The following is a 27,744-nucleotide window of genomic DNA, read 5'->3' on the forward strand; positions in this document are numbered from 1 at the left end:
TTATAGGAAGAGAAAGTTGGGACACACTGAGAGACACCGAAAAACATGTGCATAAACAGAGGCAAAAGCATGGGAGAACACAGTGTGAAGGTGGACACCTACAAGGCAAGAAGAGAAGCCTCCAAATGACAGGCGCCTCACTGATGCAGTGATCTTAGATTTCTAGCTTCTAAAACCGAGAAAATAATTTCTAGTGCTTAAGTCAATCTGTGATATTTTGCAATGACAGCCATAAAGAACTAATATACTATTTGTCATGTATTACTTTCTTTGTGACCAATTTATGTCCTGTTTTGTAAACCCAAACTTCCTTCCTAATCTGTTATAGGAAGAATCATTTGTATTTAACAAACATATAGTAAACAAACATTCCTAGTTTGCTTATTTCAAGCACACTTTTCAAGCACTATGATGAATCCCAAGATGTAGTATGAATTTTAAATCATTAGGATATCTAAATATTAGGTATAAATATTACAGCTATTTCTTTAACACTGTTATTTAACAAATAATAGTAATTTCTTCAGAGAGTATTAAGAGCAGGGAAAAAGCACATGCATTTAAAGCAACAATTACTTCAAACAGATTTTTTTAAAGTATTCAGAAATGTGTTTTCTTTAATATAGAAATTACTAAATTTATTTAAAGGCTAACAGAATCATTAGTCTCTAAGTAGTTTGTCGTTCTACATTTTAAAAGACAAAATTGGAGACTCAAATCCCCTCATTCCAGTATTTTCAGGCAATACTTCCTTCCAACTGCAAGTTGCAAACACGAACATTTGACTATGCAACAACAGCTATAAAACCAAAACTTTGATGAAGCTATCAGCATTTTCATGAAAACTGTGTGATAAGTATCCCCACCCCCACCTTTTTTTTTCTTCCACTTAGCTCAAGGTGACAAAATGAGCCCTGCATCTGTGGCTTGGCATTTTCAGGAATACAATGACTGTTTGCTATACCCTTCTGTTGTGTTCTGCAAAAAGTAAAGTAGAGCTAATCTCTCAGTTGTCTACTAGCACTTTAGCAGTCACTGGATAAAAGTGAATTTCTAAGTTTCTAAGTTCTTTCTTTTTAACAAATGTCAGAAATTGAGATAAGAAGGGAGCGTGAGGTTGGACTTTTCCTCCCATAGGAACACATCTCTTAGCTCTTATGGGTTTAGCAAACTTTTAATATTTTAATGAAGGCTTTTTATGTGCCTATGCTACTTAATATTCCAAATTAAGGCCTATTCTCCTCCTGATATGCACATGTAACTCCATTATTCACCATCAAGAGGAGTGTGGTAGAAAATCCTCTATCTATGTGGAGCAGCACATGCTTTCAGCACACAAGGTCAACAATCACCCTTTGACTAAGCAGGGCCACTTAATGAGAACTTCAATGCCTCAGTAAAAGTGTTTTACATTTTAGTCAAAGCACCAGGGTTGGGTAATGATAAGTTTCAATACGTTCTCCGTCAAAAATAATTTTATAGTTATTCTAATGTCATTCTCCACTTCCAAAAGAACAACACATGCAATCCATGGTGCAAAGGTTACCTCAGGATTTTCAGAAAAGCAGAGATTTAAGCTTTAGTGGTGAAAAAACTTGGTTAGCTGCCACATACTTTCTATTCAGACCCTAATGACCTGAATTCATTGGTTCCCTTACTAAGTAAGGACCAGTGGTCTATCACTAAAAGGAAGAGATTTTTTAAAGCTAGAAAGAAATTCTTCATTTTTATAACTAATACTTGATTTAAGTGAACAAAAATCTAGGATTAAAAAAATTAAGAAAAAAATATCAGCAGTATATTGCCATTTCTAATGATAGACCATAGAATGCATTTGTAAAAAAAAAAAATGCTATTTGAACAAATCTGATCCTTTGGAAGTTACAAGATGTTTTTATTTGCTTTGCAAAATAAATAACCAGAAATACTTGCAGCTAAATAGTCCGCTCATAGTGTCAAGTGGTCATAAAGAGCTACTACTCTGAATTACTGTGGGAGGAAAAAAAATTATTTGAATCTTTAATGCCAAAAAATGACATACCATATTTAAGAGCAACAAGGAAGAGATGAGAATGTCTACCTCTCCCTTATGCAGGGATGAACTGACACCATCTCTAAACTAGAGTTCCTCCTGGAGTAAGCTGATGAGAAAAACAATCTAATGGAATATTTCAGAGATTGCAAGTTAAATATTTGAAAATCAAATTATGTCCCCATAAGTGCCACCATTGGTGTGTCAGTCTTCTAAGTGAGAGCACATCTCATGAGTGCCAGAAGTCCCAAAGTGAAAAAACAAAACAAAACAAAAAAACAACCTAGGTGATTGAATGACACACATTCTTGATTTTATAATGGGGAAGTTGGAAGCTCAGAGGTTTCTAATGGATTATCACCTATTAACATATTACTGTAAAGTTTATCATATCCTTTACTAATGATAACTAGGTATATGTTTTGTTAATGGAGAGTTTGTTCAGAAGTCAAAAGAAACATCGAATGCTGTGAGATGTGTTCCTGTGTGACAAGGTACCATAACATTTAGGACCATAAAATTATACTATTTTATTATTGTTTCAGCATCAACTCAGCTACTATTTGTGGTTTAAGGACTGAAGGCTGAAGAAGTTGGAGGATACCCCTTCAACTTGGTTTCTTTACTCACAGCTCTGGCTCTTAGTGTAAAATGGCAAAAGAACAGATTCAGTAAAGAATGTTGCCTGCGGGTACTCCAGTTGGGCTGCTCTACACAGTTGTTAATCAGGGCTCAACAAGTAAGGGTTCTAGGAAGAAAGATAGAAGCTGCATAGATTTTTTGTGGCCCATCTTTGAAGTTAAAGCAATGGAAACATCGTCCAGTGTAAAAGAAAGAAGCCATGGATCTCACCTCTCACTGGGAGGAGTGTCAAATAATTATGGCCATGTCTTAACCCTGTATCAAGGTGGAATGGAGTGGAGACAGAGGCTGTGAGGTAGTTCAAAACATGATGAGCAAGGCATTGCTCATAAGCTTTCTCTATTGTTATGTCTCATTTTATTATTTTTCATCTAGAAGAACTACGTGAAATGGAAAAGCAAAATAGCAAAAAGATGAAATCTCTGTCTCTAAAATTTTCTGTAGTTTTTGTTAAATAATGTTTTCTCCTCAGAGCTTATGTGGAAAGCTAGGATCTGATATCTTTTTGACCATCAGAGGTAATGATAAGAAAACAAATGTTGACTGGTCCAGGGGAAAAGGTCTAGCTCACAGTGGTTTTTAATCTTGCCTAAAGATTTTATATTGCTGTACATGAAAATTGGGCAGATAGCCTTTTCTGCATGTTGGGTTGGAAACTTTCTTTTTTTGCCTTGTCTTTCCATTTCTTTTCTGCTATAAACATGCAAGGTTATAAATCTTAGAGTAAGACAAAGTAAATTGGCATAGCTATTTAAAGAGAATGAATGATGAATGGGACAAGAGGATCAATTTAATTAGTCAGAATGAATCCTTCAACCTAGTCAAGATTTCTTTTATTACTTGCTTGAGTGAGTTTGGTTAGTTCATTGGCAGTCTGCTGAACTAGGCAGGTTTCCTGGAGGAGCAGATTTGGACCAAAAGAAAAGGCAGTGTACATAGTTGGGTAAACACTTGAATAAAATTTGACTTGTTAAATTTTTATGGCCCTTATTAGGTAGACTAAAGCCCCTGAAATTGAATGGGTCAAGTGTTCCTTGAGGGAAAGTTACAGTAGGAAGTTTAATAGTCATCTTTTGTAATGATTTTGAAAAAAACAGCAAAATATGGAATTGGATTGGGGACTGAGTAGAAGTAGAGACAAGAGAGAGGCAGAGCAGACAGAAATAAAGCAAAAGGATGGAGAACCAGAGGTGACTATTTAGCTTACTCCAAGGACAGATAAAAGATCTTGTCCAACTTCCCAATGAATTTCAGTTTTCTGGATTTAGTTATTATTATATGTGGAAAGGAAGGTATCTGGAAAATACAGTTCAGTGAAACAGATAAACAGTAAAATTAATATACGCAGTTAAAAATTTTAAACTGTTTTTATTTGTATTCTTCGTACCAAAATTGTACTTAGACTTATCTTGTATGGGCAAAACAAGATGCTGAACAGTGTGGATGGATATGTGGCTCACAGACTCTGATCTTCTCTTAATGGAGACCCCCCAAATAAGAAGAGAAATAAGATACACACAAATAACTATACTATAGTGCACAATGTATAAAATAGCTTCACATGGGAAGATTCACTCATTTAACTTTGAGCTAAGAACTTGTGATTGAACACATTAAACTATGTTATTGTAGATCTTATGTCTTGATGTACAGCAATTAAAAAATACATGTAAGTAAATTATAGAGCATATTAGAAGGTGATAAGTACCATGAATAAAAAGTAGAACCAACAGAGGTGATCAAAGGGGTAGGGCAGGGAGACAGAGGCTGTCAGAGTAGACCTCATGGATTATGCAGAGACTAGTTGAATGTGAGGAGTTATCATGAGTAGTCATCTTTTGTAATGATATCAAAGAACATGTGAAGCAGATAAACCAGTCATTGGCAATGACAGTAATGGAAATTTGCCTGGTATATGTAGGAATCTTAAATAGATAAGTGCAGCTGGATTTGAGTGAACCAAGTAGAAATAGACAAGTTATGAGTTTGGAGAGGTAATTAATGGAAACGACAAACCATGTAGGTCTTAATAGAATGTTGGCTGCTGTATGAAACAGTAAGAATAAAACTTTAGTGATCACTTAATAAGATGTTGCAAAAACTCCTACAAGAAGATAGTGATGGATAAGACCAGGTGAGAGTAGCAGCATTTATGAGAAGTGATTTGATTCTTTGTAAAGTATGAAGACAGAACCAAAAGGATTTATTGATAGATTGGATGGGGTTTGTGAGGGAAAAAAATGTAAGAGTACTCCAAGTTTTTGGCCTGAGTAACTACAAGCATAATATCCTTACTCTTTGGATGGGGAAGAGCAATTTCAGGTGGAAGTTCATCAGTTCAATTTTGGACATGTTATATAGGAAAGGCTATTAAACATTCTGAAGCAGATATCAAGTACATAAGTCTGAAGTACTGATAAAAGAACTGAGAAGAATACATCAATCTATGAATCACTGGGAAATAGATGATACTTAAAACTACAAAGTTGGATGAATTTACCACATAAGCAAGCACAGATAAAGAAGGTGATCAGGGATTGAACCCTGGGGTACCCAACAATATTAGGCTGATTCCAGAAGAAAATGCTGCATGTCAAAGTAGAGAACTTGTTATAAAAGAGATTATTTTGAGTAGAGAAAACTTCATGGATTAAATAATATCTGAATTTGAGTTCTAAGAATTAGAAGGATTTTGAATGTATAAAATTGGGAGAAGGGAGTTATGTTATAGATAAAAGGAATAGAATCAGGAGTTCATGATGAGGATCAGCAAGTATTTAGCAGTAAGGTTTAGCAAGATTTAGCAGTAGGTTACCCAGATAATCCAGACTGTATGATAGAGCTTGTGGAGAAATTTGAAAGGCTTCTGCAGAGTGACACAGAGAGAGGGAGGGTATTTCAGGGAGACAAATCTGACAGCCCAATGTGATTAAACTCAAAGGGGTGAATTTGTCCTTAGAGAAATGGGTTAGAGAATAAATAGCAAACTACAATCATTAATGAGAAAAGAAGTCTTAAAAGCTAATATGAGGTGCATTACTTACCTCTGTCACTGATTCTGGGCAATTCCAGATTGTGGCCAACTTTGACTCCTAATTAATTAGTGAGAAAATGTGTTCTATTAATACAAGGTTTACAAAGACAATAAAATACATAGTATTGATCAGAATAATAGAGGAGAGGGAGAGAAAGAGAGTGAGGGGGGAAGAAGAAAGAAGAGAGAAAATAAAGGGAAGGAAGCTTTTGTAGTCTTTCATGCTTCCTCGCTGTTAAGTTTAATTTAATGTATCCATTTGGATACATACTAGGCCACCAGGTAGCCAGGCATTTGGTGAAGCATTATATATATATATATATATATATATATATATATATATATATAGAGAGAGAGAGAGAGAGAGAGAGAGAGAGAGAGGGGGGTGCTGTTTTTGGCTGCTTTGGGATATGAGATTGGCATTTGTACTGATTGAATAAAGTAAATCACCCTCATTAATGTGTGTGGGCGTCAACCAATCAGTTGAAGACTTGAATAAAACCAAAAGGTGGAACTTCCTATGAGAAAGGGGAGCTCTTTTTGCCTACCTTTGATATGGGACATCAGTTTTGATCTAGCTTTGGGAATTGAACTGTACCATTGATTCCCCTGGGACTCCAGCTTGTCAACCATAGATCTTGGGATTATCAGCCTCATATTATATATAATTATATTATATATAATTACATAGCCATTTCCTTATAATAATAAATCACATCTCTTTGTGTCTTTATCTATTTCTCCTATTGCTTCTGTTTCTCTGGATAATCCTGATGTTCATGTAGGAAGGAATGGGAGAATTATCAAACAGGTATGATCAAGTAAAAAGTTATGCTACTAGAATACAACCTTGTACTCATTGATAATTTTTAAATACCTGCTCTGACTCTATTGTATCAAGACGTAACTAAAAGGCAAAGAGCTATTCATCTTTCATCCTGTAACGTCTTTCTATTGTTTTAGCTACTGCTTTAACTTATGTTTATTGTGTCAGGCCATGCAACCTTGACATTAAAACAATGTGTTACTCTCATTCAATGTTTGGCCCATATGATACCTGCTGTTACTGAACAATTGGTTTTGCTCTAGATCCTGAGGTATCTGTTATTTTGGATCACATTTCTCTCCTATCTGTGTTGGCTTCTGGTGATATAGAGAGTTTTCTAGATAAGCCCTCCCTTAAATATTTTCTGTTTACTTACTATTCTTAGAATATGAGCATCATTAATGCAGACAAATTGTCTATCTTATTTATTAGAATATACTCAGTGCCTAAAATAGCATCTGGCACATTGGAAGTACTCAATAAATATTTGCTGATTAAATGACTGATTGAAAGAATGAATATAGGACTATGGCTTTCAAATTAGATGGCAGCATGAAAAAGTCTCTCCTTCTATGAAATCATTTTAAATCCTAAACTACTTTCATTTTTGGAAGGCTAAATGTTTCCACTAGAGATAATAATCATAGTTCCATCAAAAAGTTTTATATGCGATTTTTGAGAACCTAGAAATTAAGAGACGACTAATGTGCTTAACATATGTGTTCCAAAGGAGGGGTGGGGAACAGGACCAGGAAGAGATTTAAAAAGGTATTTTCAGAATATTTGAATAAATGGGAGTTACTTGGGCTAATGTTGACAAAACCCAAGGACACAGTGTAACATGAAAGAAATTATGATGGTAGATATGGTGAAATAGAATATATAGGATGGGATAGATATGAAAAATTACAGTGGGGCCATCAACATGGCCTCCAAACTGACTGTAGGTGAATGGCAAAGTCCATGGAGTTTTTTTTTTTTTAAATAATAGATAATTCTAAGTTCAAGACTTGATGTTTGATGAAAAAAGTCAAGTCGCTAACTATAACAGGGAATTAAATAGGACAAGTCATTTTAATCAGGAATCCAGAAGTCAGGTGTTTTAATGTAGCTTTTGAGATTTTGTTATGATCTCAAATTAGACTGAACAACAGACTTGAGGTGGCTCAGGACACCAAAATTGAAAGAACAATTCTCTTAGAAGCTTAAAGGTCCTGGAGAGGGAAGATGAAAAACAATATGCATGAGCTGATAACTAAGATTAATTCTGGCGAGAATTACAAAGGAAATGGTAAGAAAGAGAAAAAAAAGACAATGTTGAGGTAGATTAGTCTTTAAATTTGGTTGTAAATACACACATAAAAAATCCTTGTTGAATCCCAGAAATTCTTTTTGATTTGAGTCTGGCTAAAACATCTGGAATACTTCCGGGCCTCTTGACTTCTTGGTCTATAAATACTTTTGTCTTAAGGACGCCTATTTCTCCATCACAATCAATTGTCCTTTTTGTTCAGTCAATTTACAAGGTAGCAGTGCTGAGTCCATCTGTATAGACAGACACAATGTGTGAGAGTTAATTAAAGAAAGTATTGATGAAAACATGATTTGTTTCTGAAGTTTATCAACTGAAATGGATATTAATCCAAGTGCTTGCAAGAAAGCCAATTCGACACATCTATTTCCTTGTGTGACAAATAAATTTCTGAAATATTATTCATAGGACTTTATTTGACTCAATAAAGGTAACTGTCTTGATGGTGGCATTCATATACTTTATTATGTGAGAGAATGTACTCATATCAGTACAAGGATATAGACTTTCAGCGAGTTATAGCAAAACAGAGCTAAGGCCAGCCACAGACAATGCAAGTTCTGCAAGGTAACTTATTGTGCATGTGTCTACTTGAACACAAAAATCTTATTTTAGTTTTTAAGTACTCTGAAGATTTATGTTTTTCATTTATTCATTAATGTAGAATGTATTTATTAAGTTTTTATTTTTTTAGATGATTACTTTTTTTGGTAGCATCTGGAAGGCATTTCGGGTGTTAAATAAAAATGCTAGAAAGAAGCTTACATACTTATGACCTAAACTAGAAACAGAGGAAGTATTATACTCTTCCCATAGCAGTGAGTAACACTTGTACCTCACTACTAGAAGTATTTCAAAGTGCAGTGTTGCCCTGTTACTAACATTTTTATCTCTAAAGCATTTCTCTTAGCTTAAGTTCAATAAGAATTTTTCATATGATTTCTGTCAAGAAAAATAATCTCATCAAAATTTGCCATAGCAAGAATTTGAAATGTTGTTATTTTTTGGATTATTATTATAGTAAATGAATGACAGAAATAATATATGTTGTCATGACTGTTATTTCTTCACTTTTAAGACTGAGAAATTGTCTTTATAATTGGGTTATTTTAGCTAAAGTATTTGCATATAATGGTTTATACTAGTAACTCCTAGACATATATTCAGGAAATTCTTGATTCATTATTAATGAAAAATGTTTTGCAAAGATATAGACATTTGATATGAATCCTTGTGAATATTCCTTGTTTTTTTTCTACTCATAAGATAAGCAGGGAAAAATAATGAAAACATAAATTTTACTTTTGGTTCTTAAAAAATCTATGAATGTATATTATATTTATGAGAAATTTACATTATTGAAAAAAATCCTTTAAAAGTGGCAATTTAATTGATATTCCTACATATGTTAGTAAGCTTTCCATTATTATAACAAATACTTTGGATAATCAGCTTATAAAGAGAAAAGGTTTATTTTGGCCCACAGCTTTGTAGGTTCTAATCCACAATTGGTTGTCCTCATTGCTTTGGGCCTGTTGTGAGGTGGCACATGCAGTTTACAGTAAAACCATTCACCTCACCTCTGGGACACAAAAGAGAGCTAGGAAGAAGAGGTCTGGGTACCATATTCTTCTTCAAGGGCACAGCTTTGATGACCAGATGATCTCCCTATAGGCCCATGTCTTAAAAGTTCTATCCCTTCTCATTAACACCTTGCTGGGTACCAAGCCTTAACCACATAAGCCTTTGGAGGACATTTCAGGTCCACACTGTAGCACTGTAGAAACCATGTTCCTATGACTATCCTAATCAGTCTCAATGCCTAAATTCCAGAAGAAATGATCATTTCTATCATAGGTTACATACTGAAAAAAATATTACCTGTGTTTTCAATGAAAGGCATTTTAAAGAGTGCAGAAATCAATTAAAAGGAATGGTGCAATATCTACACTTAAACTTCATTAATGAATTAGATAGTCCTTGTCAGTGAGTATGAAGGTCAAGCACAGAAGATGGGACAACAGAAAACAGCCAAACTTCCTCTAGAAGTGGCTAAAGGTTTCCAAAAGAGTTAGGACTTGGCAAAGTCTCATGGAAGGAGTACATTCATAGGTGACATATTATATAAATCACTTCCAATAGTGATTTATTATTTTACATGTTTTTAAACCTTTGATGTACCCAGTAAATTGTAAATATATTCTATTTTTGAGAAAAATCATTGGCATTTTTATTTGTCTATTGTGTATGTATGCTCTTTCTCTTTGCCTAAATCATTGTGCTTTAATTTTTTTATGTCTATATTTTTAACTCAGAAGTAGGTTTTTAAAATTCTTCTATATTGCTCTAAGTAATCTAGTTCATTGCTTCTGCATGCTACTTGATATATGATGGTATATATTTAATACCTTTTACTCTTGCTTCTATGAGTATAATTGAATCTGGGAAGTGAAATTTTCTTTACCTCAGTGAATTTCAGGACTTCTTTATAAACGTAAATAATCATTAAAGGTTATCTTAGTCTGAGTTCTTTCTAAGGAATATTGAAATAATAGGGGCTATGTAAATGGAGTTTTAAAACATTTCACAACACTTGAGGTTACAGACTTAGTTTTTAATTTACTGAAATTGTTTTAGAAAATGAATATCTGAATAAGAGCTACCTTGTCGGTACCATACTCACATAAACAGGAGCATACTCTAAAGCAGCATTTCCCAAGACACATAATGAACTGTGTAGATGGACTCATCAAAGGATCTCACTGCAATTTGTGTTTGGGAAAACATTACCTAGAAGGTTATTTATTAGATACATTTGACATAAAACCAGTGAAAGAACAGAAAAAAAAATTCAGCACTACTGAAATTCTTAAGAGCTTTGACCTTGAATAGTTAGATTCTGAAAACGCAGGTGGAACTTGGGCTCAGCCTGGCTCTACCATTCAGTGGTTCCCACATTTGGCAAGGCTCTCTGTGCCTCTGATTCTTATCAGTAAAGATTTTTGTTAAAACAAAATGTGTTGCTCTTGTTAAAATCCTTAGACTACCACCTGACTTATCATAACAAATACATGCATATGATATGTAATAAAAGCCATTCATAAAAAATACCTTTAACCTCTTATGATTGGTTCTAATATATTATATTCAATTTAATTTTCTTATGGCTAATGCTGGTCATAATACAATAGAATGATATAACCATCCATCCTATACAACTGGAAAAAACTGGCATAGAATATTTACATTTTAGAAAATAATAACATACAAAAGTTACAAGTTACACATGTAAATATGTTATACAGAAAAACGAAAGGTGAAACCTACTTATTATGACTTGTAGACAGTATTTCTGAAGTTCACTTTTCCATAGAAATTTTTGCATGTAAACTAAGTTTAATAGGTCAAATTCCAAAATGAATCCCCAAGATTCTCCGCGCTAAACCCTTGGACTATGAATATATTGAGATAGAAAAACTTGATTACATTACCTTCACTTGAAAAAGAGATTTTTTTTTTCAGGAAAGGGCAGTTATTTTCAAAAAATGATTCTGAGAAAATTGGATAACCACACACAAAATAATGTATCTAAATCCCTATCTCTCATAGTTACTAAAATCAACTGTAAATGGATTAAAAGTTTAAATGGAAGACTTGAAACTATGAAACTACTAGAAGAAAATACAAAGGAAATGTTTGAAAACATTGGGAAGAACAAGGAGAATTTTTCTGGATAAGACCTTTAAATCACAAGAAGCAAAAGCAAAAACAGAGAAATAGTATCACATCAAAATAAAATGTGTCTGCTCAACCAAGGAAACAATCATTAGAATGAGGTGACAGTATACCCAAGAGAAGTGAAAATGTGTCCACACACAAAAAAGTCGTACACAAATATTGATATTATTATTCATAAAAACAAAAGATGGAAGTCTACACTAGGAAGTCTGTAGCGGCAGTGGTTGCTTAAAGCTGAGGAGATAGGTGTGGGGTGAGGCATGACAACTAAAGGGTGTAGAGATTCTTTTTAAGGTTCTAGAATAGAGGCAGGGCCTTTTTAGGCATAAGAAACAGCATGAGTTCATAAAGAGGATTTAGTGATTTTTTGTTTTACCTTGTCCTGTTGTTGCCACTTGTATGGAGAATTATTTAACAGCATAGATGCCATGCAGAACAATATTACCCCTCCACAGGTGAAATTTCCCCTACTCATTCCATTAAGACATAATCAAACTTAAAATCAACATGAAATCCTCTTTTAAACATTCTCTTATATGTTTAAGTTACTTTTTAAAATTTTGATTTGTAGTTATATGTACGGGTGTATGTTTTCCATTGCTGTATCACAAATCACCACAAATTGAGCAGTTGAAGATAGCATCTCTATCATCTCATGGTTCTGTAAGCTGAGGTCCTGACAGTCATATATGGGTCTCAGAAGGCCGAAATCATGATATTAGCCAAGTTGTTTTCTGCAGATTCTCGGGAAGAATTCATTGACAAATTCACTCTTCTTGTTGACAGAATTTGGTTCCTTGCCACTATAGGACTGTGGGCCCATTTCCTTGCTGACAGTTTGCTGGGAATTACTCTCAGCTCCTAAATGACACCATTTGACCCTTGCCCATGAACCCCTACATCTTATCTTGTATTTTTTTGTTAAATTTGTTTTTAATTTATACATAAAATTCAAACAAAATTTATGTGTTATTATAGTAACGTGAAATTTCAATACATGCATTCATAGTGAAATCCTGAAATCCAAGTAAACATACCTACATCATCATTACTTTATGGTAAAAATATTTAGAAACCTTCCTCTAAATCTTGAAGTATGTAGCATATTCTCATTATTTATAGTCACCCCACTATGCAATAGCACTTGAGATTATCTTTGTCCTATCTAATTACAGCTTAGGCCCATTTGTCAACCTCTTTCCATCCCTACAATATGCCTTCCTTCTCCTACAACTGTTAATGTCCTTCTATTCTCAACTGCTGTTCAACGTTTTAGATTCTATATGTGAGTGAAATCATGTGTTGTATTTCTCCTTTATCCCTGTCTTATTTCATATAACACAGAACCTTTATGTTATCACAAATGACAGATTTCATTCTTTTATTACTGAATAGTATTCCATGGTATATATGTATCAAATTTTATTTATCCATTCATTAGTTCATGGATACTTAGTAAGTTTTCATTTATTGAATAATGCGAATAATACTCTAACAAGGGAGTGTTGATGTCTCTTCAACAGACTGATTTTATTTTCCTTGGATTCACATCAAGTAGTGGGATCACTGGATCATATTGTACTTCTATTTCAAATTTGTTTGCAGAATATCTATACGATTTTCCATAATGGTTGTACTAATTTACACTCCAATCCACAGTATGCAAAAGTTTCCTTTTATCCACATCCTCACCAGCACTTGTTATCTTTTTTTCTTTTTAATAATAGGTATTCTTACTACAGTAAATAAGGGATACTAGTAGGTCAAGCAATTGCACTATGTTTGCTCAATGATTTATTTGCTTACATAATTTTGTACATTTTCATTAATCTATTAGGCATGTGATATGTAAATGCATGCTGAAGTAAGGTGATATCTCATCGTGGTTTTGATTTACATTTGGGTGATAGTTAGCAATCTTGAACATTTTTCATATACCTGTTGGACAGTTTTACATTTCCTTTTATGAAATATTTATTTAAGCTTATTACTCATTTTTAATCATGTTTTAACCATTGTGTTTTGGGTTTCTTTATACCTTATGAATATTAATGCTTGTCAGATTTACAGTTCTTATTTTACTCGGTACATTGTCGCCTCGTTCTAATGATTGTTTCCTTGGTTGAGCAGATACATTTTAGTTTGATGTGATACTATTTCTCTGTTTTTGCTTTTGCTTCTTGTGATTTAAAGGTCTTATCCAGAAAAATTCTCCTTGTTTTTCCCAATGTTCTCAAACATTTTCTTTGTATTTTCTTCTAGTAGTTTCATAGTTTCAAGTCTTCCATTTAAACTTTTAATCCATTTACATTTGATTTTAGTAACTATGAGAGATAGGGAGTTAGACACATTATTCTGTGTGTAGTTATCTACACAGTATGAAGTGTTACATTGAAATTCATGAGGAACTACCACAATGTTTTCCAAAGCAATTGTAGAATTCTACATGCCCACTTATGGGATTTCTTCAAATCCTTATAAACACCTATTATTAGTGGACTACATTTTACCTATTCCTCTAGGTCCTTTTTATATGCCATCACTTCCATGGAGTCATTCCTCATTCATCAACAAAACATAAAAATTGATTATCAGGAATTCTAATGGATTCCAGTTAGGATTCACAACACTTTCCTTGTTGTATCATTGTTAGTGTGGGTATTACTGCCCTACCAGACTTTAGCATCTTTATAGTAATTTCTGTAATACAAGAATTTCAAATTAAAAACAGCACTGTTCTAAGGCACTCAGACATAGGGAGTTCAGAAAAGATTGATTGAGTACTGTAAATTTAAAAAATAACTGATGTGATTCTGCAATCTGTATATGGGGTAAAAATGGGAGCTCATAACCCACTTGAATCAAATTGTGAAATATGATATATCAAGAACTATGTAATGTTTTGAACAGCCAACAATAAAAAATTAAAAAAAAAAATACAGATTACTCAGTTCAATGTAATAATCTATGACAATTTCTAACAGTTGTGGACCCAGGGAGATTTTTGTGGTCTAGTCATTTGTATATAGAGAAATGGGTTTTTAAGTCTTACTCTATCAGTTATTAATTATTCACTCTTATGCTGATTTTGCAAACTTTCTGAGATATTTTCCATAAATATGATTTGTATTGTGGTTGTGTAAGTCAACTTTTTGTCATTATGACCAAATAATCTGATAAGGACAATTTAGAGCATGAAAAGTTTATTTGGGAGCTAGGGTTGTGGCTCAGTGGTAGAGTACTTGCCTAGCATGTGTGAGGAGGCATTGGGTTCAATTCTCAGCACTACATTAATAAAATAAAATAAAATAGAGATATTGTGTGCATCTGCAACTAAAAAAAAAGTTTATTTGGACTCATGGTTTCAGAGCTTCAGTCCATGATCAGCTGACTCCATCGCTCAGAGTCTGAGGTGAGGAAGAACATCATAAGCATGAACCTGTGAGAAGCCTGAGACCAGAATATAATTCCCAAGGGCATGCCCCCAGTGACATAGTTCCTCCAGTCATGCCCACCTGCCTACAGTTACCACCCAGTAGTAAATTCAAATTAGTCCTCCATTAACTGGATTAATCCACTGATTAGGTTATGGCTCTCATAATCCAAGTATTTCACCTCTGAACATCTTTTCAAGGCCTAGCACATGAGCTTTCGAAGGGATACCTAATATCCAAATCTTAACAGTGGGTATTCAATTACTCTGGAACATAAATGTGATAAATTATATGGAGCACCTTGTATAGTTCTTGGCACATATTTAATATTCATTTAAATAGTAGCAAAACTATGCTGATAAGTGATTCTATATTTATGATATAGTAATCCTTCTTCACTGAAAATTTTTCTTTAAAAAAGTCTAATATAAAGATTTGTACTAGGTTACATATTGCTAACTTGCAATCATTTTTGATTGTCCATACTAGATAGCCTACTGTAAGATAGATGGCACACCTCTGTGTATTTTGTTTCTATTCTCTTGCTCACCTTGAAATACACCTTATGCCAATATATCCCATAAATATCTTTGTGCTGTTCAATTGCCATCTGGTACTTAAATTCCACAGGTAATATTGCACTATACTCAGTGATACAAGTTTTTAATAGCTATGAATCACTATAAATGAGTGTGGAATTGAAAGGCATGATCAACAAGAGTCAAAACAGGTTGGTGATGACAGTACCAAAAGAGCAAGCAGTAGAATACAGAAATAAAAGCTTATCATAGATAGTCTTAGGATGATATTTAGTATATAAATGAGAGTTTTATTAGACTTGTTATTACAGCTTAGCTGTTACACTGAAAGAGGAGTGGTGAGTGTATTCTTATATGATTTATTTGAGGGAATATGAAGGTTTTTACGATTTACTAATTATTTTTAATTTTAAAAATCTTAATTATTTTATAGGAGTTAAAATAATTTTAAAAACATTCTTTGCTCTTGTGTGGGAAGACTTATTATTTGGATAGCCTGCATTGTACTAGTGAAAAGATACTGAGAAACAAAACACAAAAAGGATCTGTAATCCCAGTGGCTCAGAAGGCTTGAGGCAGGAGGACTGTGAGTTCAAAACCAGCCTCAGCAACTCAGCAAGATCCTAAGCGATATAGTGAGACCCTGTCTCAAAATAAAATATAAAAAGGTCTGGGCTTGTGGCTCCGTGGTTAAGCACTCCTAGGTTCAATCGCTGGTACCAAAAACAAACAAACAAATAAATAAATACAATACAGTACAATAAAAAGAATGTTAATGCAGATTCTACTACATTCTAGCTCTGAAAATCTCTTTGAACCTCAGTTCCCTTATCCATGAAAGAGATACTATTGTTATTCATGTTTATCTCACAGATTTGTCCAAGGCAGTAGGTAAAAAAGCTCAGATGATTCTACTTTGTAAGTTCCAAAGTGCTTATAATCTAAGAATGTCTTATCATAAAGTTCTAGGAGGTAATCCCTGGAGTTCTTCCTTCCCCTATCCCATAAGAATTTACCAGTGGGGCTGTGGCTGTGACAGTGGCAGAGCACTTGCCTAACATGTGTGAGGCACTGGGTTCAATTCTCAGCACCACATATAAAGAAAACAAATAAATAAATAAAGGTCCATCAATAACTAATAAAAAAATTAAAAAAAGAAGAATTTACCAGTGAGGATTTAAACATTATAGTGTTCTGCACCAGAAATATTCTTCGGCCAGGATTTGCTACCTAAGATGTCTCTCATTAGAAGATATTTAGTATCTAATAATAGTCATGATTCTTCCATAATATCCTTTCATCCTGACCCAAATCTAGTCATCCCATTGGCCTTCACCTTATGATTGAAGTCTGTTTACCTCCCTATTATGTGATCATTGCATCAGTTAAGGTCTCTGCCCAGGAAAATGAAACCACACAGAAAGTAACTTTCTATGAGTAATTAGGTGCTCACAAAAGAAGTGTGAGCAAGTTACCTTTCGATATTTTGTTGTTATAAGAACACAACACCATAGGTATAACAAAAATAGAAAACAAAGAACAAAAAATAAACAAGAAATTGGTGCTGTCACCACAACGACTACCACTGCTACCATGTAGCCTGATGGTAGGTAACAAGGGAGCAGAATATCCAGCTGGTTTGAGGCAGAAAAAAAAATCTGCTAGAGCTTCCTTGCTAGCCACCATTGTTCCTAAATGCCATGTGAATGCAGCTGATTCACTTATAGAAACTGTTTCCACAGGAATTTATATAATATGATTTTTAGCCTTCTAACCTCTTGTATTAGGTGAGTAAATCAAAGTGGGGGAAAGTGAGTTCAGCTCACTACCATAGTTTCTATACAGTAAGCACATTTCTTCAGTTGTTCCTGGTGGTCCTGGAGCTTCTTATGTACCATGCCCCTTCATATTCAACCGCAGCTGTAATTCAACCTTGGTCCTTTAACAATCATGTGAGTGGAGAAAAATGGGCCTCATTCTTAGGAGACATTATTGTTGGGTGTGGGGGAGACTCCCCGCTGAAGTTTCCATCTTGGGAGAATATTACATAATCCCTTATCCCTCCCCCTCCTCTCAGAAGGGCACCAAATTCACAAGTTTTCTTGACCAATCCCCGTGGGTCCCTTCCTGTTCCTGAGTCACCCTGCCAATCAGCACCCACCACGTAGCCTACGCCACCCTTCTTAAGCAAGCTTGCAAACTCACACTCTGTGCCCTCCTCCTCTTCTTTCTCTCCTCTCTCTGCTCTTTCTCACCCTCTCCGCTCTCTTTCTCTCTGCTCTCTTCCTCTCCCTCTTTGCCCTCCTCCTCTCCTCCCTCTGCTCTCTGCCTCTCCTTTTCTTCCCCTTCAGGCAGCCCCCCAGTAAAGTCTCTTGGTTGAATCTCTGTCTCAGGTGACTCACTCGCCTTTCAATTATTATTAAGCTGTGATGCTTCTGTCTCTTGACAGTCCAGGGGATATGCATTAGCAAAGGTAATAGAAAGACATTCTTGGACATGTATATTCTGAAGAAGCATGTTATCTTTACTGAAAAACTTATTCCAAGGTATATTTAAAGGACACACTGATGAATAAAGAAGGTATTTTTGTTAGTCTGCATGTCAATGAAGAGACATATTTATCCAAGTGCAGTGTTTTTTATAAGGCAGTCATGTCCGTTTGAGTTTTCTGTCCTCATGATAGAATCCCTATCTTTATTAGAGAGTAAATTGATATACAGATTCTCTCCACATTTGAAGGCATTTACAAAGGATCTCTTCATTCCAGGATATAATTTAGAGCTTCTCTTTGTGATACAGGAAGAATCCAAAAACTACCAATGTAGTCATGAAAAGGTACCACGGAGATCTCCTGCTGTGGGAAGAATAGTTAGATACATCTAACTACTATCCTTTTGGATCTACCACCTGGCCTGTTATGAGGCTGTGCGTCTCCTAGTTGTTCCTGGCCAATGATTAAGCATGGCAGGAATATTAGAGATGGCACATCCTGATAGGGCATTGGACTTCTTTAGTGGGCAAATTTGGTTGGGCAGCTCTTCTAGCTGAGATTTTCTTAAAGTGTCACTACAGTCTGAGACTCTACCTGTCCAGTCCTTCTTGTTTTTTCCTTCCACATACCAGAACTGCATTGCAGTCTGAAGTTTATCTTTGTCTACTCCTCCTGCCTCTCTTTCACTCTTTGCAAATGTTTCCCCATGTCTCTTGAAAATCTACTTCTACCTTGTTCTCTGCTTCTTAGATAATGGAAATAGATACACTGACTTTAATGATTGCAATTACAAATTGTTTTGAAGTTGGTGAACAAAGGCAGAAATCCCTGAGATTAGAATTTAAAGAATTTAATTAAGCCCAGAGAAGTGATTTTAAAAAGAAAAAAAAATAATGTATAACAATATCATGTAGATACTGAGATGGATGATACTGTAAAAGTTAAAAGTTTATTTCTTAGAGAACTTTAAGGAGAGAGCCAACATCTAGATACATACTAGCAATGCCTAAACCTGTAAGTATTCTCAATGACTGAGGGAACTCTCTTTGTTGCAGCCATTAATTTGTGCTGCTGAGCTTTTGATATCATGCTACCTAACAGGAATAATTTTAAACAGGTTATCCCTCATTATGGGTCCCTTATAATTTTTTTTGTATGTGTTTATAAGTAAATGCATTTACATTTCAAATATGGAACAGAACTTGTTTGAAATAAGAAAACTACCTTTACTTACTATTGTTATTTCTGTAAAGAAGAACAAGTTACAAGTTCACATTCAACTATTAGTTTTCTCCAATGATCATATTACAATTTCAAACTTATTGAGAATATAATTATTTTTCAAGTTATTTGTAATTCATTCTTTCCTCATAAATACTAAGACTTAGATGGAAAATAGTTTAAACAATTACACATTTTGAGTGTAGTCATAAAAGTAAATAAAATATATATCAATTTTTAAAATTTTTCATTAGATTATAATGTTAATTATTTGTTTTTATCGAACAATATAATTTCAGAGATAGATTGCATTTTTTTTCCTGTTCCCTTAGCTCATCCTGAAGTTCATTCTGGGCATGCAACTGATTCCAATGGCAATTTCTCTTCATTCTGAATTTTTTGAACTCCTGGGAGCCCAAGCTTCAATATCTATTTTCTAAGGAAGGCTACATTTGTATAAGTGTATTAAGCCCTATTCCGTTCTGAAAGCAAATATCACTACATTTCTCTTTCCAGTTGGTAATAAAACTTTAAATCGAAATCTCTAGATAAAGAACTTTTCCTTCCTGGTTGAGGAGAGAGTCTGCTTTCCTGTTTACTTAACTTTTGGTGGTGATTCAATGAATAAGACATCAGCCAAAGGGTGACTGTCTTCCTGCTTCTTTCTCTCCACAGGCTGTGTTTCACCCAGAGGTAGGTATGATGAGTCACAGCAACAAGACATCTTGATTAGGTGTCAAGACTGCTTTAAAGAATATCTTCACCTGAGTTTTCAGGCCAAGGCTATGCTTTGGTATTCCTGGACTAGATATTCATAAAAATATGATGCCTTTTGCTTTCTTGGTGATCTCAATTGAAGAAAACTGAGTTCTAGTAACCATGGGAGGCTTATTTGTTGGTTGTTTCTTTTTGCTAATAGTGACATGTATTAAAATTAAAATCAGGAAAATATCTAAAATGGCTATTGAAATGAGGGGAAAATATATGCAAACAGAGATTATGATTTTTTTGTTTCTTATGAAATATACAAACTAAAGATTAAGAAGCCTCCGATAGTGGCCATAGCTTATGTCAAAAACAATTAGTACATTATAACACATTAGCTATTTATGCATGCAATAAATAACTACTTGATTAATTTTCCTATCAACTATATACATAGCAATTTTCTTATTAATATATGTTGGTACCAAATCCATACATTTGTATGTACACTTCCAAAATTTTCTTGGTTTGGATATACAGTTATGTGGAGTCATATCTAGGATGTGAGGAAATCATACTAAAACAAGTGGTTCTCCCGTACCACATCTGACATATGCCCTAGAGGCTAAGACCCTGATTCTTTTCGTCAAATGGAGTAAAAATTCTAGAAATTTAGATTCCTCTCAGTTTCTGCTGTCACTTAATTGTTGATAACAAATGAGAAAGAAAATCATTCAATTAAGCATGGTGTAGTTGACCTTCTAGGTTGTATCTCTACATTTGAATCTTGATCTCTCTCTAACTGGGTGACCATGGGCATTGCATTCCACTTTTTACAGTCACAGTCTCTACATCTGTAAAGTGAAGGGCTCTTATCAGATGATCCCCAACACAATTTGAGGTATGTGATCATATGAATTCATAAGGAATGAAAGAATGCTGTTGCTGCTGCTGCTGGGGTGCTGCTGGTGTTGCTGGTGCTGCTACATGATGATGATGTCATCTTTGGTAGAATAGCAGGACAGGAGATCTACCTACTCTGATAGCCCAAATTATCACACTCTGTGCAATTGGATAAAGTGATTATGTACACGATGAGCAAAGTAGTGCAATTTTTTCAGGTTCTAGAATATTTCTAAATATTATCAGAGACTAATGGACTGCTTTTTATAAATTCAAAACTCTATCATTGTTTTCTCTGTTTTGCTGATTTTTCTGTGTCCTTCTAGAAGGCATGGGTGTGGACTGAATGAAATATCAAGATCTCTAGTAGTTCTGTGATTTCATGAACAATTACTTGATAATTCAGTATACTGAGAATGAAATAGAAGGGAAATTTTCATTTTTATTCCACTTTTCTCTTGCTTCTATTTATCATAGAAAAAACAATATTTCTTTCCCAAATGACCACATCCCAGTGTTGTGCAGATAATTAAAACATCTAAAAGCAAAGAGTCATTTGCTGCTGAAACCCCTTAAGAATATTCAGTTACCTGTGTTTGAACTCAAAGGTTTATAAAAATTCCTTGTCCTCATTTTTCACACAATACTAAAATATTAATCCTGACAATAGTGTATGTTAGTTTTAGTAGGACTACTTTTTGGTGCCAAGTAATTAGTCTTACAAATGGTTGATTAAAAACCAGTACCATATCTGTATGTATTGTTGAATATATTATTATATATTTTTTTAAATATTTATTTATTATTATTTTTTTTTAGTATTTGGCAGACACAACATCTTTGTTTGTATGTGGTGCTGAGGATCGAACCCGGGCCGCATGCATGCCAGGCGAGCGCGCTACCACTTGAGCCACATCCCCAGCCCTATTATTATATTTTTAATGTTTACATATTTCAAATTATATGCATACTCTCCCAAGGGTCATTAGATCCTTCCTAGAGTTAGGATAATGAAGGCTTTATTTGTCTGAGGGGACACAGGGAAACATTTAAGAGAGTGATGCAATTAAACAATTATATAACATTTTGAAAGCATTCAATACTCCCCACCTTTCAATCTCCACTTCTGGAAGAATGCCTTTCTTAAACCAGCAGGTTTAGAAATGGTCAGCTTCCTCACACCCCTTCCATCTGTTAATTTTTTTTTCTTTGTGAAATTTTCTTTCATTTTATAAAATGTTTTTCTGAAAACCTAATGCTCACACTGAATTTTGAAAAATTTGCATTATTATATTGGGTTGTTTTATTTAAAATAATTAAAATTATCTTTATAGTATAACTTGTGAAAGTAATTATCACTCCAAATTATACCTTGCAAATAGTACCATATATTTAGCATGAAAAGAAAAATAAAATGGGGTGAAGACAATGTATCATAAAACAAAAAGAAGAAATTCTATAATCTGTTTTACTTTTGGTGTGGAGAATGGAAGGCAAATGGGGGAAAAGAGATAAACAGATAAAGTTTATAATTAATTCTAAAATTTTATTACAATTTATAATACCAATCTCTAGAAATGCAAAGAATTTGCCAAAATTGTTAATAAGTACAAAACTAACCAAAGTAAAATATGTAATTCTCCCTGTGGACTCTTCCTTCCCTAGAAATATAATTGGTGACAAAATTGAAGACAATGGAGAAAAGAAAATCCATAATATACATTATAATTTTCTAACAATTGTTAATGGACCCTTTTTTCATGTTGTTGTGTGACAACACATTTTTTTCCTGCTTTCCTCTAAGTTAGACACTGTGTTATATTTATCTTTGACAGAATATCTAGCATTGAATAGAATTCTAAACAGCAAATGATAGCATGATAGTTTTATTATCTATGTCTCTTAATAGCCCTGGCAAATAGCAAATAACTCCATTTCCTTTTCCCAGAGGAGGAAGAAAAATACAGGAGGAACTTAAATGAATGAGTTATTTAGCATGGACACAAACTCTTCCTAAATAAATAGCCTATTAAGAAGTTGGCAGTCTTATAAAAAGAAAATCAAAGTTCTGATGAGGATGTCTGTTTTCTTTTTTTTTTTTTTGTGGTTGTTGTTGTTGTTGGCCCTCGGCAGCACTGACTCTGTAGATACATGTCCTTGAGAACTTGTGGCATCTTCTTGTGCTTACTTCACAGTAAAACGGGAGGACAGTATTAAATGAAAACAAAGCTCTCGTTCAGCTCAAGGAGGCTGTGAAATTATAGATGGTAACCAAGAGTAAGGCCTAGTATGTATCAGACCCTGTTGGGCACTATCAATTGAAGAGTTTTATATGGATTGTATAATGCTGGAAAAAAAACCCTGCAAAACAGGTGCTTTGACTAGTTGGGTTTTATGAGGAAATTGAAGCTTAAGGATTTAAGTATCTTACAAAATGTCACATGTTCCAGGAGGAGGAGGGTGGAAGTTTTATACCAAGCAGTCTGACTTTAGAGTCTACTGGTTAAAGAGTGTGTTTTACAACCTCCCTCAAACACTCTTCACAAACCAGTCAAGACACTGGGAATCACAAGTGTGTGAAGCCGCTATATTTCCAGCTTCATGTTCCCTGGGAAGTTGGTTATTTGCCTGGGATTCTGGCTCATGCTGCAGTGAAATACACTTCCTCTCTGGCTGATGTGTTTTGTTAGTGCTCACTCAAGAGCTACCATCAGAAGGGGGCATCTTCCAATAAGATATTTATTTCTACAGAGTATTTTCCAAAGACTGCCCATGCAATCACTGGACATGGATCAGAGGGAGGTCCATGGAAATTATAAATGAACAGTCAAGGGAGAGTCTTTTGTGGCAAAATTATAGGAATGTCTCCTCAGGTCAAAGTCAAAGTAAGGATGAATTAACTCCCGAAGCAATTTCGAAAAGGTGAAATTCAATGATATTGCAGTTGTTGGACCAGGTGTTAAAATGTTATTGGGTGTTAATTTAATTTTCATCCTGTCAACACTCATCTGAACTGTAACAGCTGCTAAACACGGTTCCACAAGAGCAAACCATCCTCACAGAAGAAGCAGATGCCTAATCAATAGGGCCAATAGAAATGTATGGCTCAGTCAAGCAACTCACACGAGGGGGAATGAATCCCATAGGGCCCTGTCTAACCTGAATGGAAAAGAACTTTAATGATAGTGAGACTATTCAAGCAGTAAGAACAGGAGACTGAAATTCCTGGATTTGCTTCTTATTCACTCTTTTTCTGTTTTTTAAAATTCTAAATGACCTTGTATTGGACAATGCCTCGGTTCCTTTGTCTCTCTCTGAGAGGTATTGCAACTGTTGTTTCAAGTCTATTTCTATTTTTACTGCTCTTATCATCTCACAGGTCTTTCACAGTTCAGATTAAAAATCACCTTTTTCTTAACAAAACAACTCCTTTAGCTTCTAATATTAAAAAAGACAATAATAATGATGTAGTAGTATTAATAGCTGTTCTTCGTTGCAACCTAGGGTGGATATGAATAGGTCACTTACAAATGAATAAGAGGACTTTTGGATCAGAATAATTTCTTGACAACTATAACTATCCACATAATAAAGTATGCAATCTTCGCTTCTGGAGATTTACAAGCAAAAAATAAATTGTATGTTTATACTGAATGTAATTTTGCCTAGAATCTGTGATTTGACTCTGGTCACCTCTCAAAGTTCATTCTATCATAGATTTAATAGTTTTTCCGTTAAGTTAGTATACCTCATCCAACAAATCCCTTTGTGAATGCATTTCAGACATGTTTATGAATCCCTCTGGAGGCAGGTGATGTGACAGAGTTCTCCAAATCACAGGAGAGTTATGGCTTTCTGAAACTTTAATATTACTCAAAGGTTTAGGAGTTGTTTTTGCATAGATGAGAAGATTGTTTATTTAAAGAAGGAAAATGCAGACTTTGCCTGAATGTTAAAATGATGCATATTTCAAACAATTTGAATATTGAGATAGGCCCATTTGGCTTATACACAGGTATTTGGCAAAGGGATCACCAGGGAAAAGGTTCACCATGGAGCCCTGCCTAGGATGTCCTGCTAGAAAAGAGACATTTCATTTTCATGGGCTTTATTAAACATCAAACAAACCATATCAAACCAAGAAAAAAAAAAAAAACAGAAATTCACCTGTCTTCAACTTGGAATTTCAGTGTTTATATTTCTTCTTTTCTGCTCTGTATTCCTATAGAAGGTAAAATACTTAGGAAATATGCAGTGGGAGTACTTTTAGCCTATATTGAAACAATAGTTCTATGACTACACTGCAAACAAGGTCATTTTAGGGAAAATAAAATAATCATGGCATATGTGCTGATGAACTGGCCTTTTTCATTTTTTGGAGATTAAGTGAATTGTTATTGGGGAGAATTCAGAAGGCCATGAGGTGCACATTGAGGGTTTTGTAGCATGAAATTCTTATCCCAAAACATAAATGCAAATGAGGCAGCCAAGAGGAACTGAGCAGGCTTTAAAGAGAACAATAATTTTGAAATGGCTATTTGGAGTTCTTAGTGGAAAAAAATATTAAAAAGTAAGATCAAGAATTATTTTTCTTAGCATTTGACTGAAACTGGGGACAAAAACCATATTGATTATGTTTAATATGACAGCATACTAATCCAATTTGTATAAAATATTGAAGAGTTTGGTGCAGGACTATGATATGAGGCATTCCTTCTTTTCTACCTCTATCCTCTCCCCTCTCTTCTTCCTTCTGCCATACCCCCCTCTTTTACAACTGATAGGAAATGAATGTAGGCAGAATAATTTGATGAATGGATTTTGAACAATTTCAGTGAGGAAATATGTACTTACAGGTTGAACTGGGTTTCTTAGTGTGTTAACACATTATCAGAGTCATTTATAACCTGTATTCTTAGGCCTGTAAATGAATTTCATTATATAATTTATATAAAACAGACAATAGATTAATGAATGTTATTATTTCCTTACTTTCACTGATTATTACTAAATGATATTAGCTAAATTATGAAGCTTTTAATGGAAAATTGATGTAGTTATTGTGAGCCCTAGAAATCTTATTTCTTTGTCCTATCATTGGAGTGTATGTGGTGTGTGTGTGTATCTGTGTGTGTGTGCGTGCACACGTGCATGTGCATGTGTATGCATTCATCACCAAAATTTGATATTTAAGTCAAATTAGATGACATCAGACTATAATAATCAGTCTTACACAGTTTATGGAAAAAATAGTATAAAAAATAAAGTTAAGCGAGAAATTGGCTCTTGTTCATCTTTTCACTCTGTTCTCAAGGATGTTGGTATAGAGATTAACAATTTCAGGAGCCACTTTATTTTGACCATGCTGAGTACTAACCAGTGTAGTTGTTTTGAAAAAGAGTGTGAAGGAAGAAAAAAATAAGAAGCAAGTAGGAAATACGGAAATTCATAGCATTCTGAAAATACCAAGATTTAACCAAACCCTAATTTTTAATTGGTAATCTCAAATTTCACTCAAGATTTAGGTGGGGGAGATATTAATTTCAAAGACTTTACTTATTTTCACAAGTATCCTTTATGGGGTTTCAGGATTACTGTAAATTTTCTAATATGCAGATATAACCGTATGACTTCTACCAGTATTGTCATACAAATACTCATTGCCTCTCTTCCAGGGAACCTCAGAGAGTTCAAATATAATACCTAGTATGTACACTAACATGTTCACTCTTTACATCTATGCTTAAATCTCAGAGTGCTCATCTTTCTTCCAGAATAGGGGAGGTCTCCACTTTTTTATTACGTGAACTGAATTACTTAATGTCTGCCTTCCTCAAAGCACCCCATGCTTAGCACACCACCTGGCACATTATAAGTTGAACTGGATGGAAATTCTCAAATACCCCTTCATATTTATTTGAAAAAGCTTATCCATATTTGCTCAATGGAGGAAACCAACACAAAGGGATTAAGATTTGCTCATGTCTCCTGATCTCTTGAAACTCTAGAATCCTCATTTACTGAGTTTTATTCTAAAGCTCTTCTTTAGGTAATTCTGTAATCCTTAAACTTAAATATAGCCTATGGCTAATGAAAATTGAAAGCAAAGACACACATCTAAGCACAAGTCTAGAATTTAAAAATGTTGCTTCTTACGCTAATCCTGCTACTAATAAGTTCAGAAAAGTTGCTTATGTAAATATGAATATAAATCATTTCTGGGAAAGTTGTTTTCTTGTTTTATAATTCTAGCAACATTATACTGAAATAATGCTTTAAAAACATGTGGTAGACTCAGTGCTTTGAGAATTGTATATGTTATTCTTTATATCTTTTATTACAACCTACACAAACACACACACACACACACATACATACATACACACACACACACCCTCCTTCCTACTTTTTGTACATTCATCCACTGGGGACACTCCATAGAACTTTGTGTTTCCTATTGTACCCTTGCTCTGAGAACAGTTCTGGAGCAGCACTGGTGCAGCGACAGGATTGGGAGTGACTGACCATAAGTGTGGGTGATCAGGAAAGCATCATGGCTTAGACTTAGACCTAGTTAATTCTATGACCTGCCTTAAATGACTTTATTGAGAACGTTGAATCAGACATTTTGATCGTTTTTCTGATAGTATTGTCATTCTGATGTGAACCCTGGTTGTTTCTTCACTTTTGTATTTTGTCCTATGGAATAACTGTGGGATCATATTGTGGCTTTTAAATGTTAATGTAGGATCTCCTTTCAATGTTATTGTAGGAGGTTAACATTTGTTGCTGCTTATAAGAAAAGGTTTTCCTAGGATAGATCAAGGGTGATTATTTGTTAATTGTTCTGTGTTTAGATTCAAGGAT

This window comes from Marmota flaviventris, chromosome 2, assembly GCF_047511675.1.
Source record: "Marmota flaviventris isolate mMarFla1 chromosome 2, mMarFla1.hap1, whole genome shotgun sequence".
Lineage (NCBI taxonomy): Eukaryota > Metazoa > Chordata > Mammalia > Rodentia > Sciuridae > Marmota > Marmota flaviventris.